Here is a 12,524-nt window from a genome sequence, read left to right as displayed (position 1 = left end):
CGCAATCTCACAATAGATCTACGATTCTAGTCGTAGTGAGGAAGCCCATACAGGAAAAAAAGCTGGCTACGCAATCCGTAATAAGCCTTATTCGCTGCCGCAATCCGTCTATTCACCTCGCGGCTCCCCTCGTTGTCACATGTCACGAGAATCCCAAGATAAACTAATTCGTCCCAATCCATCTCCACCGCAGCACCAACACCCGCTCGCTCTCTGCCAGTCACCATGTACTTCATTTTGGCAGTGTTTATGGTGAGTCCAATTCTCTCAGCTTTCCTTTTGAGAGCCGTAAATGCTTCCTCAGCTGCTCTACGGTTAACACCAATTACATGATGGTGTCGCTCATCTTCACCTTCTCTCCTCGTTTGCACCTACTAAAGCTATGTTGAACCTCAAGTTCGAGAGCCCGTCACCTTGCTTCAGACCATCTAACGTCACAAACGTGTCCGGAAATTCACCCGCTGTTCTGCCGCATGAGGTGAAACCATCAAGCGTCGCACGTAATAGTGTAATTAGTTTTGTTGGAAACCATGTTCCAGCATTATTTACCACAGTTCGTTGCGTTTCACTGTATCGTACGCTGCCCTAAAGTCAATAAACTTGATGACGATCTGTCTCAAGGTAAATATCTGGTCCGTTATAGATCGTCCCACAAGAAAACCGCATTGGTATTCTCCAACAAAGGCTTTCTGCAACGGCCTCAGTCGCTGGAACAGGAAACGGGAGAGAGTTTTGTAACCTGAATTGAGAAGGGTTATGCCTCGTCAATTACTACGGTCGAGTCGATGTTCCTTCTTGTAGATAGGACATATGAGTCTTTCCAACCAGTCCGTAGGTAGTTGTTTCCCAGACCATATCCTTGGGATAATCTGGTTAATTGCACTACACAGCCGCTCGCTCCCGACTTTGAAAAGTTCGGCCGGTAAGCCGTCCTTCCCAGCGGCTTTGTGGTTCTTTAGCTCTTTGCAAGCAATCATTACCAGGTCCAATATTGTAGGTCAACAGCTTTTCAGTCCTCCTCAATTTCTATCCTGTTTCCCTCGATGACTCTTCTACCTTTCTCACCGTTCAACATCACTTCAAAATGTTGCTTCCAACGCCTGGTCACCTGCGATTTATCGGTAATCAGGTTCCCCTCCCTGTTATAACACATGGCAGGTACTGGCACGGTCCGGTTCCTGATTCTGGTGATCGTTCTATAGAAGCTCCTCGTGCCTGGTGAGGTAATTCTCCGCCTCCGCGAGGACGCGATCGTAGTGCTCACGTTTCTTACGACGGTGAAGCCTTTTTTGACAGCTCTGAAGGATTACACACGTACAAAGTTCAGAAGGCGCCGAATCGCAATGAACGGCAGAATACGGTGTCGACACCACGTGTACTGAAGTTCTACATCCAGATGTTGACGAAACCACATTGCCTCGTTATGGATGATGAAACATATGTAAAAGCAGACTTCCGGCAGCTTCCGGAGTTCCAGTACTTCACCGCACATCATAAACTCGAAGTTCCCGAAGACGGTAGTACATGGCGTTAGTACATGGCAATTTGCTCATGTGGAAAGCAGAGCACCCCATTCGTAACAACCAGGACGGTCAGTGGGCAGGTACAGTTGAAAGAATGCGTTTACTTCCACTTCAGAGGTCACACAACGATCCTACAACTTTCTGGCCGTATTTAGCCTCGTGTCATTACTTGAAAGATGATCTGGAGTGCTACGAGACCAAGGAACTCAATTTCGTACCGAAGCATCTCAATCCTCGAACTCATCCGAACTGCGTCCAATTGAAAAGTACTGGGCCATCATGAAGCAGGCACTACGGAAACATCCTAAAAAGGCAAAACAGGAGGAGGATATGAAGGAACATGGATTTTGACACAAAAACAGCGGGTCCAAAAATTATACATGATCTTATGAGCAGTGTGAAGAGGAATAAGAGGAATAAAACGAACAGTGAAAAACTAAATAACATGTTTTTGTTTACTACCTGAAAGTTAGAAGGCGAATGATTGGAAGAGTGAAATTTTCCAAATCTTTTTTTTTGCTATGCAATTTGGTTCCGTACACCCTTTACGTTTCGAACTTATCACAGCAACGCAAGCAATGTAACAAAGTGCTTTGTGTAGATCTACATCAACCTTGCGGTCTTGGATTTGCACACAGCCCGTCTGTTTTTTTTCCGAAATCACCACTTTGTAATCAATATTTGAGTCGGTTAACTTGTATTGGCCGGATGTCAGTAATCATCACTCTGAATTATTTTTATGAATTTTCTAGCACGAACGCTCTGTTTGATTACACTAAAAACATGGAGGATTATAACTATTCAGCTATTTCTAGCTCATCGAAACCCCTCTTAACCCTCTAGTACCCAGTGCCGCCTTTAGACACGCTTTAGTTGAACCTCAAAAAAGCTTCAATAAATACTTAAAAAATGTTTACAAAGATTTATAATGATTTACCGAGGTCCGTCTGAAAATTAACTTGGGCACTAGAGTGTTAAGGGCTGCTTGAGCAGTGCAAAAGCAACCATTAACAACGCCATGAATGCCATCATCGGATTTATGGAAAGAACTCGACGGACTGATGCTTTGTATGTGAGACAATACAATTGAATACTGATTAAACATGCAGAGCATACACACTCCTGCCAAGAATTTCGAATTTCTAACCTGCACAAAGCATTCGTTCAACTGAACCGACTTTGTACGGTGCGGTGCACTTGTCCTTTCGAGCACACCTGCCTCTGGCTGCTGCTGATTCAACTGCGTCCATTCCGACACGATCTACGCGCATGGCTCGTGCAAGCGTCGTTCGTGCATGTGTGTGTGCGTGCACTCGGGTCTGGGAAAATCGAAGAAAACTCCTTGATTCATAAAATTGTCTTGCCGCGGAAAATTCACATTCAGTCGTGAACGAATCGCTTTGGAAGACGCGTCCTGAACGGATAGAACAGTACCAGGCGAGAAGAAGCGATCACTTGTTCGAGAGTCATCGGAGTCTGTTGAACTTTGCATTTCGCGTTCGATCGTTGCTAGTTGATTGTCTTACGTTCGGTTTCGTGTTTATTTAGGTAGGTTTCCTAAAAGTGTTTGATATTTGTCGATTAAGAAAGTTCAAAGGTGAATGAACGGTGTGAATCGATTTTTATTAAGCGTTTAATATCAATACAATAGTTTTAGTATAATTCAGTAGCATAACAGTAAGTTAGAGTGGTTAATATAAAACTTAATAGTGAATCTTCAAGTGTTCGAATGGATTACGCAATGCTTTTTCGTTCAATGGGGAAAAATAATTTTCTTCTCTACTACCCACACTACAAGCTGCAAACCAAAAATGGCAAACAATTTACAATTTATTGCCTGTTCCAGATGGCCGCACTTTGCAAGTTAATCCATCATGTGGTTTAAACGGTCCGTGTATACTGGGAAGAAAAATGCAGAACAGCTGCAAAACGTTTTTGATGGCAAAGCACCAATAGATGGATAAAATCCGAAATGCGTAAACGCGCAGGAAAAATGGACTCTCGAAGCCATGAACATTAAGTTTATCGAATGTGCCATTTCCTGTATTATAAACAATTTCGGACGGTGTTGTACCAAACAGCCAAGAGAGTGTGCGAATGTGATTTTTGGCCGCGGCTCTCCGCGAAGCGGTACCAGTGAGATAATAAAGTAAAACTATTCTTCCCCGGAGCTCCGAGTTATGAGGTTATGCTTTCGGGCTGAAAATAATTTGCTCCTACAGTTACGAAATTTACCTCGCGACCGGAAAGGTGAAATAATTATGGGAAGAAATAAATACCGACAATGTCATTGAGCGAATAACACATTCGGGTCAAGTTAATAAGAGATGCATGGAAAAAAATGTGTGTGTGTGTGTTTGTGTTTTTTTTTGCACAACATTAGCTGCAGTTTCCCAGTTCAATTCCAAGTACAATATCTGACTTGAACCTGTTTTTTTACTGTACAACACAAAAATATTCAATAATGTGCAACATTAAAATTGATAGAAGAATCTCAATAAAAATGAATAAAGAAAAATTTCATATTACATTTCCATTTTTTAACTTAATATTAGACGTAGAGCAACATTAAGCTTGAAAGCGACAAATGGGGCAATTGTATTCTTCATTTGCTTCCAATCAGTACTGAGTCAAGTTGCTCATTGTGATTTATAACTAGTGTTCGACATCGGAACGAAAACGTTGGGTCCGCGCCGCGTTCCGGTCCGGTCCGGTCCGGTAAAAAATCGGAACTAGCTCGTTCCGGTCCGATTTGGGTCCGGTCCGATTGGCTTCGTTCCGGTTCCGGTCCGGAGTCCGGTCCGAAGTCCGGGAACGAAAGTTGCCAGTTTTCGAGAGCGTTATTTTAGTGAAAAAATTATTATAAAGACTTTTATGCATGTTGAAAAATGTTTGACTAAATCAATACAATACAAACTAAGTTTTGCAATTTGTTTTTCTATTGTTTTATTTTATTTTTTTTTCTAATTGAAAAATTTGGAGTGCAGTAACAAAAAAGGCTGGTTCTACAATTTTCCTAGTTTTGAGACATTTATTTAAGCCAATATTTTAGTGAAAGTAGCTGCCGGATTCTTTTCCTACTTAGTCTGTTTATGCGTGATGTGACGAGGACCCGTCCCGAAGAAAATTTGTTTTCGAGTGGAACACTCGATGCAGAAACACACAGGACGTCTCTTGCCATTAACGACAGGTTCGGAAATCTTACTGAATTTTCCTGAATGATGAAAAGAAAATAAACAACACCATAAATGAAACAAAAATTATGTATATTGTTACTCACTTTCCACCAATTTAGCCGATGGCATTCAATTAACAGGGTGGCCAGGAGATTTCCAATTTCAAATTCCCGGTTTTTTCCCGGTTAGAAATTGATGTTTTTCCCGGTTTTAAAACGCATAAATATATAAGTTCAACCACGTTTATTTATTGACAAAATAATTTTGTGAGAGAATCTTGTTTTTAATATCCTTATTTCATTTCAAAACTTAAAAAAGGGTTAAATTCTTCGGCCAACATGTATTTGCTGTTGATTTTTCGACCCTTCATGGCTGAGATTTTCATTATTTCACTCAGCTAAAATCAGGATATAATTTAGAATCAATTTGTGCTTCATGTTTCAGAATATTTTCACATAAATTTTAAATTTATTTTGAACCGTTTTTCGGAACAATTTTCTGTCATTTTAGACTTACGTAAATAATTACTGGTTTAATTAAACTGTTTAACTAAAGCAATATTTGTAACTTTCTACACTCTCTGGTTGAGATTTTTTTGCGTTTTGTAGAACTGGTTTCTGCTTTTTCAAACCTTTTAATATATATTTGCACAAATTTGAAATTTAATTCAAAGTTGTTTTGGCTGCTGTTGAGCTTCGGAAACGACAAATATTTGAAATCATTTTCTATCATTTCAAGCCTTGTGAAATTTCATTAATTGTTTTTAAGCTTTGTTACGGATTTTGCCTTATTCAAAGTGCTTATTTAAAAATAAAATAAAAAAATTCATTTTCCACTAATTCTAAATTGAATTTCGAATATGGTTGTGGATTTTTTTTAAATTCAATTTGGAATCTTTTCTAGAGTTTCTTCTTCTGATTTCTCGTCAGACTCAGACTCGTCAGACAATTTTTTTTAGCTGAATTCCCAATTCTGAGTTCATTTTCTCTTTTAGAACCTAATTTAGTAATGACTTGACTTTAAATTTTTTTATTTGATTGACTTTAAATTTTTTTTATTATTTGTTCTTGTTTCCTGATAACTTGGTCATAATCATTTTTAGTTGATGAGAGGAAACATTCTAGTTATTTTTCAGAGTTTTTAAAATAATTAGAACATATTTTTTGACCCCGAATCGAGATAGTTTTTCGCCTTGCCTGAATCTGCAATGATAGCCGTTTCTGGCCATTTTAAATTTGTTTAAGAATAAATATAAATATAAAAAATAAGTTTTTGCATTTTAAACCTAGTTATTACCCATTTCCTAGTGTTCACAAACTTCAGTTTTGAAATTGATTTTAAATTGATATTATTAGTTTCTTTCAGGCTTTAATACAATTTTATTGCTACTTAGAAACAATTTTTGCCTTTTAGAGCTAAATAAATTTAAATCAATTTAACTTAATTGCTACTTAGAAACATTTTTTGCCTTTTTAAGCCAAATAACAAGATTAGTTTGTGTTTTCTGATTCCGCGTTCCAGATTTCAGAATTTTCAACAAAAATCTATTTAAAAAAATTGAATTTATTACTTTTATAATATCATTGAATTCTTTTCTTATTTATGGTGCATTTATGGCTTTAAATTAAAATCTGATTGCTGACTTTTATCGAGAGCCTTAGAAACATTTGAACATATCTTTTATCTTTTTCTAGTCTCGGTAAACGTTTCTGCAATTGTGAGCTGAAATATGAACAACTGTGTGTATTTCTGTCGTTCAAAATATTTTTTTCCGTTTTCTTAAGGATCTCTTGAGGCTCAGTTATTGTCTTGACAATATAAAAAGGACTAACTTGATACCATTGTTATCCTTACGTGGTATCGTTCCAAGTTTTTTTAGGCGAATAATTTCCGCAATGGCCCTTATAGTTTTGCCTTTTTTATTTGAAAAATATGTCTTTCTGATTTTAGAAGAGTATGCACGCAATTTGAGAAAAAAAAAAAACAAAGTCAGGCTCCGCATTTTAAGCCTCTAGAATACTATTTAATAAATTTTGAATTGAATTTTTAACTTATTTTCGTTGCATCTGGTTTTCGAAACGCAAATTCTTTAAAATCTATTTCTTAAATTTCTGGCCTCAAGACATTTTCTCAAGCGGATTTAAGCTTAACCGATTACCGGTGGAGAAAAATCAGTTTTTACCTAAAACAATGAACTTTTAACTTTAAGTTTTTACCTTCCCCGGGCTTTGTAGGTTTTTGTTGGCGATTTGTAACCCAAGATTCAAATCTTGTTTCTTTTTAAAGAATATTTTTACATCAATTGTGAAGAATTCGGTACATAACTTTGAAACAAACTCAGCCATAAATGACATTAGACGTTGATCCTGTAATTTGGGGATTGTTTTGATGTTTGATCGCCACTTACTGTTGAAGCCCTAATCAGTGCGAATGAGAAGAGAGACAAATTAGAGAAAAACAATCGCAGCCAACTGTTAGTGTACAGAACAATTGCGGGGCTAGCGCTAGGATCCTGGTGACTCTAACGGTCGTCTTTCTTATCCGAGATTCTAACGTATGACGACTGGCTTGTTACTCCAGCACCTTAAATGGTTCCTTGAACCTTCCAGTGTTTGTGAGATGGCAGAAAATGTATAGTGCGTTGAACTAATACAACAGATCCCAAGCATGTGAAAATGAAAAATAATGTTAAAAATGGACATGATAAATTTCCCGGTTTTCCCGGTTCAGTTTCGAATTCCCGACTTTTTCCCGGTTTACAAGGCCTTCCCGGCTCGCTGACCACCTTGAATTAAGCACAAACTCAGAACAAGTTATGCGAGTCTATCAGTTGTTCACTATTTTCGAAGTGATAGCAGGAGCAAAATTGAAATTGCAAAAAAAATGTATCAATCGGTCCGACCGGACCGGACCGGACTTTTACCGGACCCTACCCGGTCCGATGTCGAACACTATTTATAACTTTATATAAGTGTAATTTGTAATAGTGACAAATTTCCGTTATTACATCGATGTGCCCCGTGTTACACATGCTAAGTCAGGATAATATATCACCACTGGAAGAAATAGCATTAGTCTAGCAAGGTATTAACTTCGCATTAAGCGAATGTTCAGGGGGTCTAACAGTCCCTTATCGAAGCATTCATATCTTCTGTTAAAATTAACGGATTTTTTTTTCTATGTCTCTTAAGCAACATATACCTATAATCTTATGCTCAAGAGCACAAAAACAATCGGTGGCGTAGTTGTTTTTTAGATAAATGACAAATTTCATAGATTAACAACAGAGGTTCGTTGAAATTAATTCCAACTTGATACTTTCAGCAGCAACATGGTCCTTGATAAAGTGGTGTCTGATGTCGATATGTATACTTTCGATTCAGCATTTTTGGCTAGTCCAATGCAGCCTCATTTGTTTTTATAAATTAATGGCACCGGTCGCCTTGCGGTTCAAGTCATCCAGAATTATGGCCGACCATACTGCTTGATACATGTGCTTAGGAAACCGTTAAACCGTAGACTTTAAACAGGACACCGGTCGATGACTAACGGTCTTTTATATCGGGGACCTAATCCGCGCTAAAGATTCTTTTAGGTGGCTTGCTGTCCTGTCCTGACTATTCCACTTTTTTTTCTTTTTCCTTGGTGCTACATTCCGATTCGGAACTCGACCTTCTGTTTATTCATACATAGACTTCGCAGCCAACTGTTTGATGTACAGGACAATTGCGGGGCTAGCGCTACGATCCTACTGACACTAACAGTCTCTCCCAAGCCGTGACTCGAACCTACGCCAGTCGTCGTAGGCCAGCATCGTACCTCGAGACCATCTGGGAGATGACTATTCCACTTTATTGTCTCTTAATAATTCTCTGTTGGTGTTTGCTGGGACTACTCACCGGATAACATAGATCAGAGCTACATAATACTGCCCAGTAGTTTTCGATATGGTTGGGCAGTACTGCTTCTTTTGCTTTTCAGCTAACGCCCTTTCTGCACCGGGCGCTGTCTGTGATAGACACATAGAGAAAACAGTCAGATTGGATCCAAGTTTCAAAAGCATTGCATTGAACTCGTCGTAACAAGTTTTGATTCATACGAAGACTTTTGCAGCCTGCACAAGCTGCCTCCTTCCGGTTTAACATCTTGAGGAGCTTCTATGTAGAGATCCTCTACCAGCACTCCATTGAAAAAAACCGTTCTGACGACCATCTGATGATGGTCTACCGAGGCGAACATATCGTCGAAGTCGATACCAGAGCATTGGAGAAACCCCTTAATCTTGACCAGATCGTCCTTCTGGAATCGAAATACCCACTTCAATTTCATTGTTGGTTCGGTATCCACGCGGAGACTTGACATCCAAAGACGCCATGGCTTCCTTTTTACCATAGCTCAGCAGAAGTGACGTTCCTTGGCAACGCCGATGTCAGCCTGCGGTTGACGATGAACACAGTCGACAACACAGATTTACACCATAGCAAATTCGGCGCATTGGTTCTAATCAGTATTGTACGTACCATTTCGATCAGGGTTCTGTTGAATCCCTTCGAAACCCCGTTTTACTGGGGTGAGTAGGCTACCGCTGGCTCAACCTGGATTCTCTTTGCTCAGCAACACTTCTTTTGAATATTCGAGCAATATTCACATCCTTGGAAATGTTAGTTCCACTCGCTGCTGTCGCTATTGCCTTACTTTTCTGGTGGAACATCCTTAAGGATTTCACATGCGTCACAATGTTACTCCAACAAGCTCGGTCCATGGCAGCTTGTCTCCTGTTTCTCCAGCTTTAGCGACATTCTGGATAATGTATGTATGTACTACGTATGACCATGTTCTTGCAGGCGGCGAATTCAATGAGTCGGAAGCCATTTTCGTTCGTGAGCCAGTGTGCCCTGAACTTTCCACCGGTTTTGAGCAGCTATCGTATGCACGTTTCAGCTGCGCGTAAAAGGTGTTCTTATCGTCATCGTTACCTCAAGTGAGGGCTGAATTATGCTAACACTGAAGAAACGGCCTCCAATCCTCAACTTGCACATTCTGTTGCCGATTGACCACCACCCAATTACATACTTCTGCGGTTAGCCCATCACAATGAAAGCTGTACCCAGCTCGTGTGTGTTGCCGCAGCTATGGTAGACAGTGTAATCGTCTCTGTACGTTTGTATCGATATTCCCTTTCAGTATACCTCCTACAATATCGAACTTGGGGACCCTTAATAAGTCAGAAAGAATCAGAAGGAACTCCTCAAAAATATGAGGGATTTGCAGATTCATGATCCGCGTTTTCAATAATCCTGGTCCGTATTTACATTGTTTGCTTCCTGTGCTGATGATTTTTACGGCTGGCTTGTGAGGCCTGCACCAACCCTCTACCTCACCGGGAGACCATCGTAACAGTATTGTTTAGAGTCCCACGCTGGCACCAGGCCGTTGATCAGTCGCTCCTAACATGGAGAACAGCCACTGCTTTGAGCCGTACCATCTTGGAGAACAGACGCTCGGGTTGGCGAAGTAAGTTATCTACCGCCAAAATAAGGGTTAACGTGCGTCGCATATCTAACTCAGCTGTTGTTAGATTGACAACATTGCCCATGCCCAGGCTGCGCCAACCACGTTTGTTCATGTTTCAGCAGGCGGTCTATTGTAATCGTATTGGAGGCGTAAGATAGGAACTTGAGGCTGGAGCTAATTTTACTGCTCCTTCCAGGTTGTCAACTCATCATTTAAAGCCTTACACCCTTTACTCTAACCACCTATACATAGAGCACTTCTTTGCCGAGCCACGTTAGTTACCCTGTCAGGTATCGGCAATTGGGTCCTAATGTTTTGCACGGTTTTCTGATTTTTGTGAAATGGGCGAAATGCAAACGAGAACGCGGCTTTCTCAAATGATATAAAAAACTGATATAGATTTAGGACCCAATTATAACTGTCTGGAGAGGTATTTATTCAACTGTGAGACTTTGTGTTCTGGAACTCAGCGTGACGGAAGGGTCATGTCGGAACATGGGAGGAAACCTACGCGTAAAAGTTCCTGCGATACCGAATCAAGACTCGAACTCATGATCATTCGCTTGTCAAATCGGACTCTATAACCTTGAGGCTACGAGCTCCCTTATTCAGCAAATAAACACTATTAGAATGGAGAAGTGTTTGTGAAAATTCAATAATAACAAACGAAATGAAAAGCTACAGTTTTCCTTCGGAAGTACATCCAAAAAACCTTACACACTAAAGGGTGTCCACGATGAAATTGCCACACCATGAAACTGCTCTAACTTTTTAACCGTTGGGTAGAATTTAATGAAAGTTCTGGTGGATTTAGTTCATAGTGCATTACAGTTGTAAACAGAACAGTTTGTTTAATTAATACGATGTCTTCGGCAAAGTTATAATAAATAATGTATTGGATATGTTCCGAGACTGAGGAATTTTATGCATATTTGAACAGAATCTTATAATTATTGGATCAAATTTTATAAAATTGGTTCCACAAGCCATTTTTATGGTTTTGTGTATTATGGTGACCCTCAAAATGGTCCTTCTGAAACAGATTCCGCCAGAGCTTCTAGTGGCCATAAAACAATTAAAAAAATATGCTTTAAATATAAACCTAAAAAAATTTATTGGAAAAATCTATTTATTTTTAATTTTTATTCCTCCAAGTTTAATTAACTTCCAGTGTTAAGCTAACATTGTGCACTTTTGGTAGAAAAAAAGTGGATTTTCTGAGATAAAAATAACATGTGTCCGTAAAGCTCAAAACTGTGAAAAATGAAAGATTACAGCTTTTAACCCATTCCTGTGAATTTTGGTGCCCCTGGCCACCAACATTATTGAGTTCTCTCATGAACATAGCGTTGAAGCGACGAACCCGGCGAGTAATTACTATGCGACACTTTGACGTAAGTTGACGCATTTCTACACTGGCATTAAATTTCACAAGAATGGTAAAAAAGCTATGATCTTTCTATGGCAACTTTTTTGAGCCTTCGGCAGTATTTTTTCGCGTTTGTCGACCAGTGATATTTTAAAAATTTTATTGTTTTAATTTTTTTGAAAGTTACAAAAGCTATGCTAAACATTGTTGGTTACCTAATCATGAAAAAAGAGAACAAATTTTATTAAATAAAATTAAAATTTTTAGGAATAGATTTTTATAGATTGGATATCATAAAAAACCTGCTTATAAAAAATCATAATTTTTTTCTACAAATTTGTTCATATTTTATAATGTCTTTTTTAGAAGAGAAAATTATCATCTACAAATTTGCTGAATACACTATATCGATTAAACGAACGGTTTTGGTCCTAAAAATTTATTTGTCATTGTTAGGCACTTCCCAAGTAACAAAACTGGTTTTATCAAAGTTTTAAAGCCCTGTTTTGGCTGTATTTAGCGCTATAAAACTGTGATAAAAACAATATTGTTACAAGGGTTGGCTCAGAAATACTCCTAAAGCAAACCTTTCCGTTAGCACTAATAACTTTGTGCTGACATATAAATCAAATTTGCTGGTAGAGGCGCACCAGCCAAAGGCTGAAAGCCTCTCTAATAAAGAGAGAAAAAAAAATTGCTAGCCGACTGCCAATAAAAAAAATATTTCTAGACTTCTATCTCGATCGGTATGGTGTCTTCAGCAGAATTGTGAATAAAAACACTGGTCGGCAAAAGAAAAAAATGCGGCCCCAAAGTTCAAACTGGAAAAGAAATGAAAGATTATAGCTATTTAATTTATTTTAGGTGCCACTCACTCCGATGCGAACGTTAACCGTGCGCCTCCTTTTACTGTTGAATCGGTGGAGACGCTAAGTTTAGTAT

The 12,524-nt window shown here is 38.9% G+C and overlaps 1 protein-coding gene across 2 annotated transcripts in view; it reads left to right on the top strand.

The window, feature by feature from the left end:
- The first annotated feature begins 2,872 nt into the window (after window positions 1–2,872).
- The window catches only part of LOC129726165 (uncharacterized), a 34,766-nt gene continuing 25,114 nt past the window's right edge, over window positions 2,873–12,524 (top strand). Inside the window, exon 1 of one of the 2 annotated variants that reach the window (XM_055682861.1) lies at window positions 2,873–3,071. The gene's annotated coding sequence lies outside the window, so the exon portion shown is untranslated. Of the gene's footprint in view, window positions 3,121–12,524 lie in introns of both variants that reach the window. The other variant, XM_055682862.1, reaches the window with a different exon arrangement.

The sequence above is a fragment of the Wyeomyia smithii genome, chromosome 2 (assembly GCF_029784165.1).
Source record: "Wyeomyia smithii strain HCP4-BCI-WySm-NY-G18 chromosome 2, ASM2978416v1, whole genome shotgun sequence".
Lineage (NCBI taxonomy): Eukaryota > Metazoa > Arthropoda > Insecta > Diptera > Culicidae > Wyeomyia > Wyeomyia smithii.
Note: the sequence above shows the minus strand (reverse complement) of the source record. Positions and strands in the feature narration are given on the sequence as shown.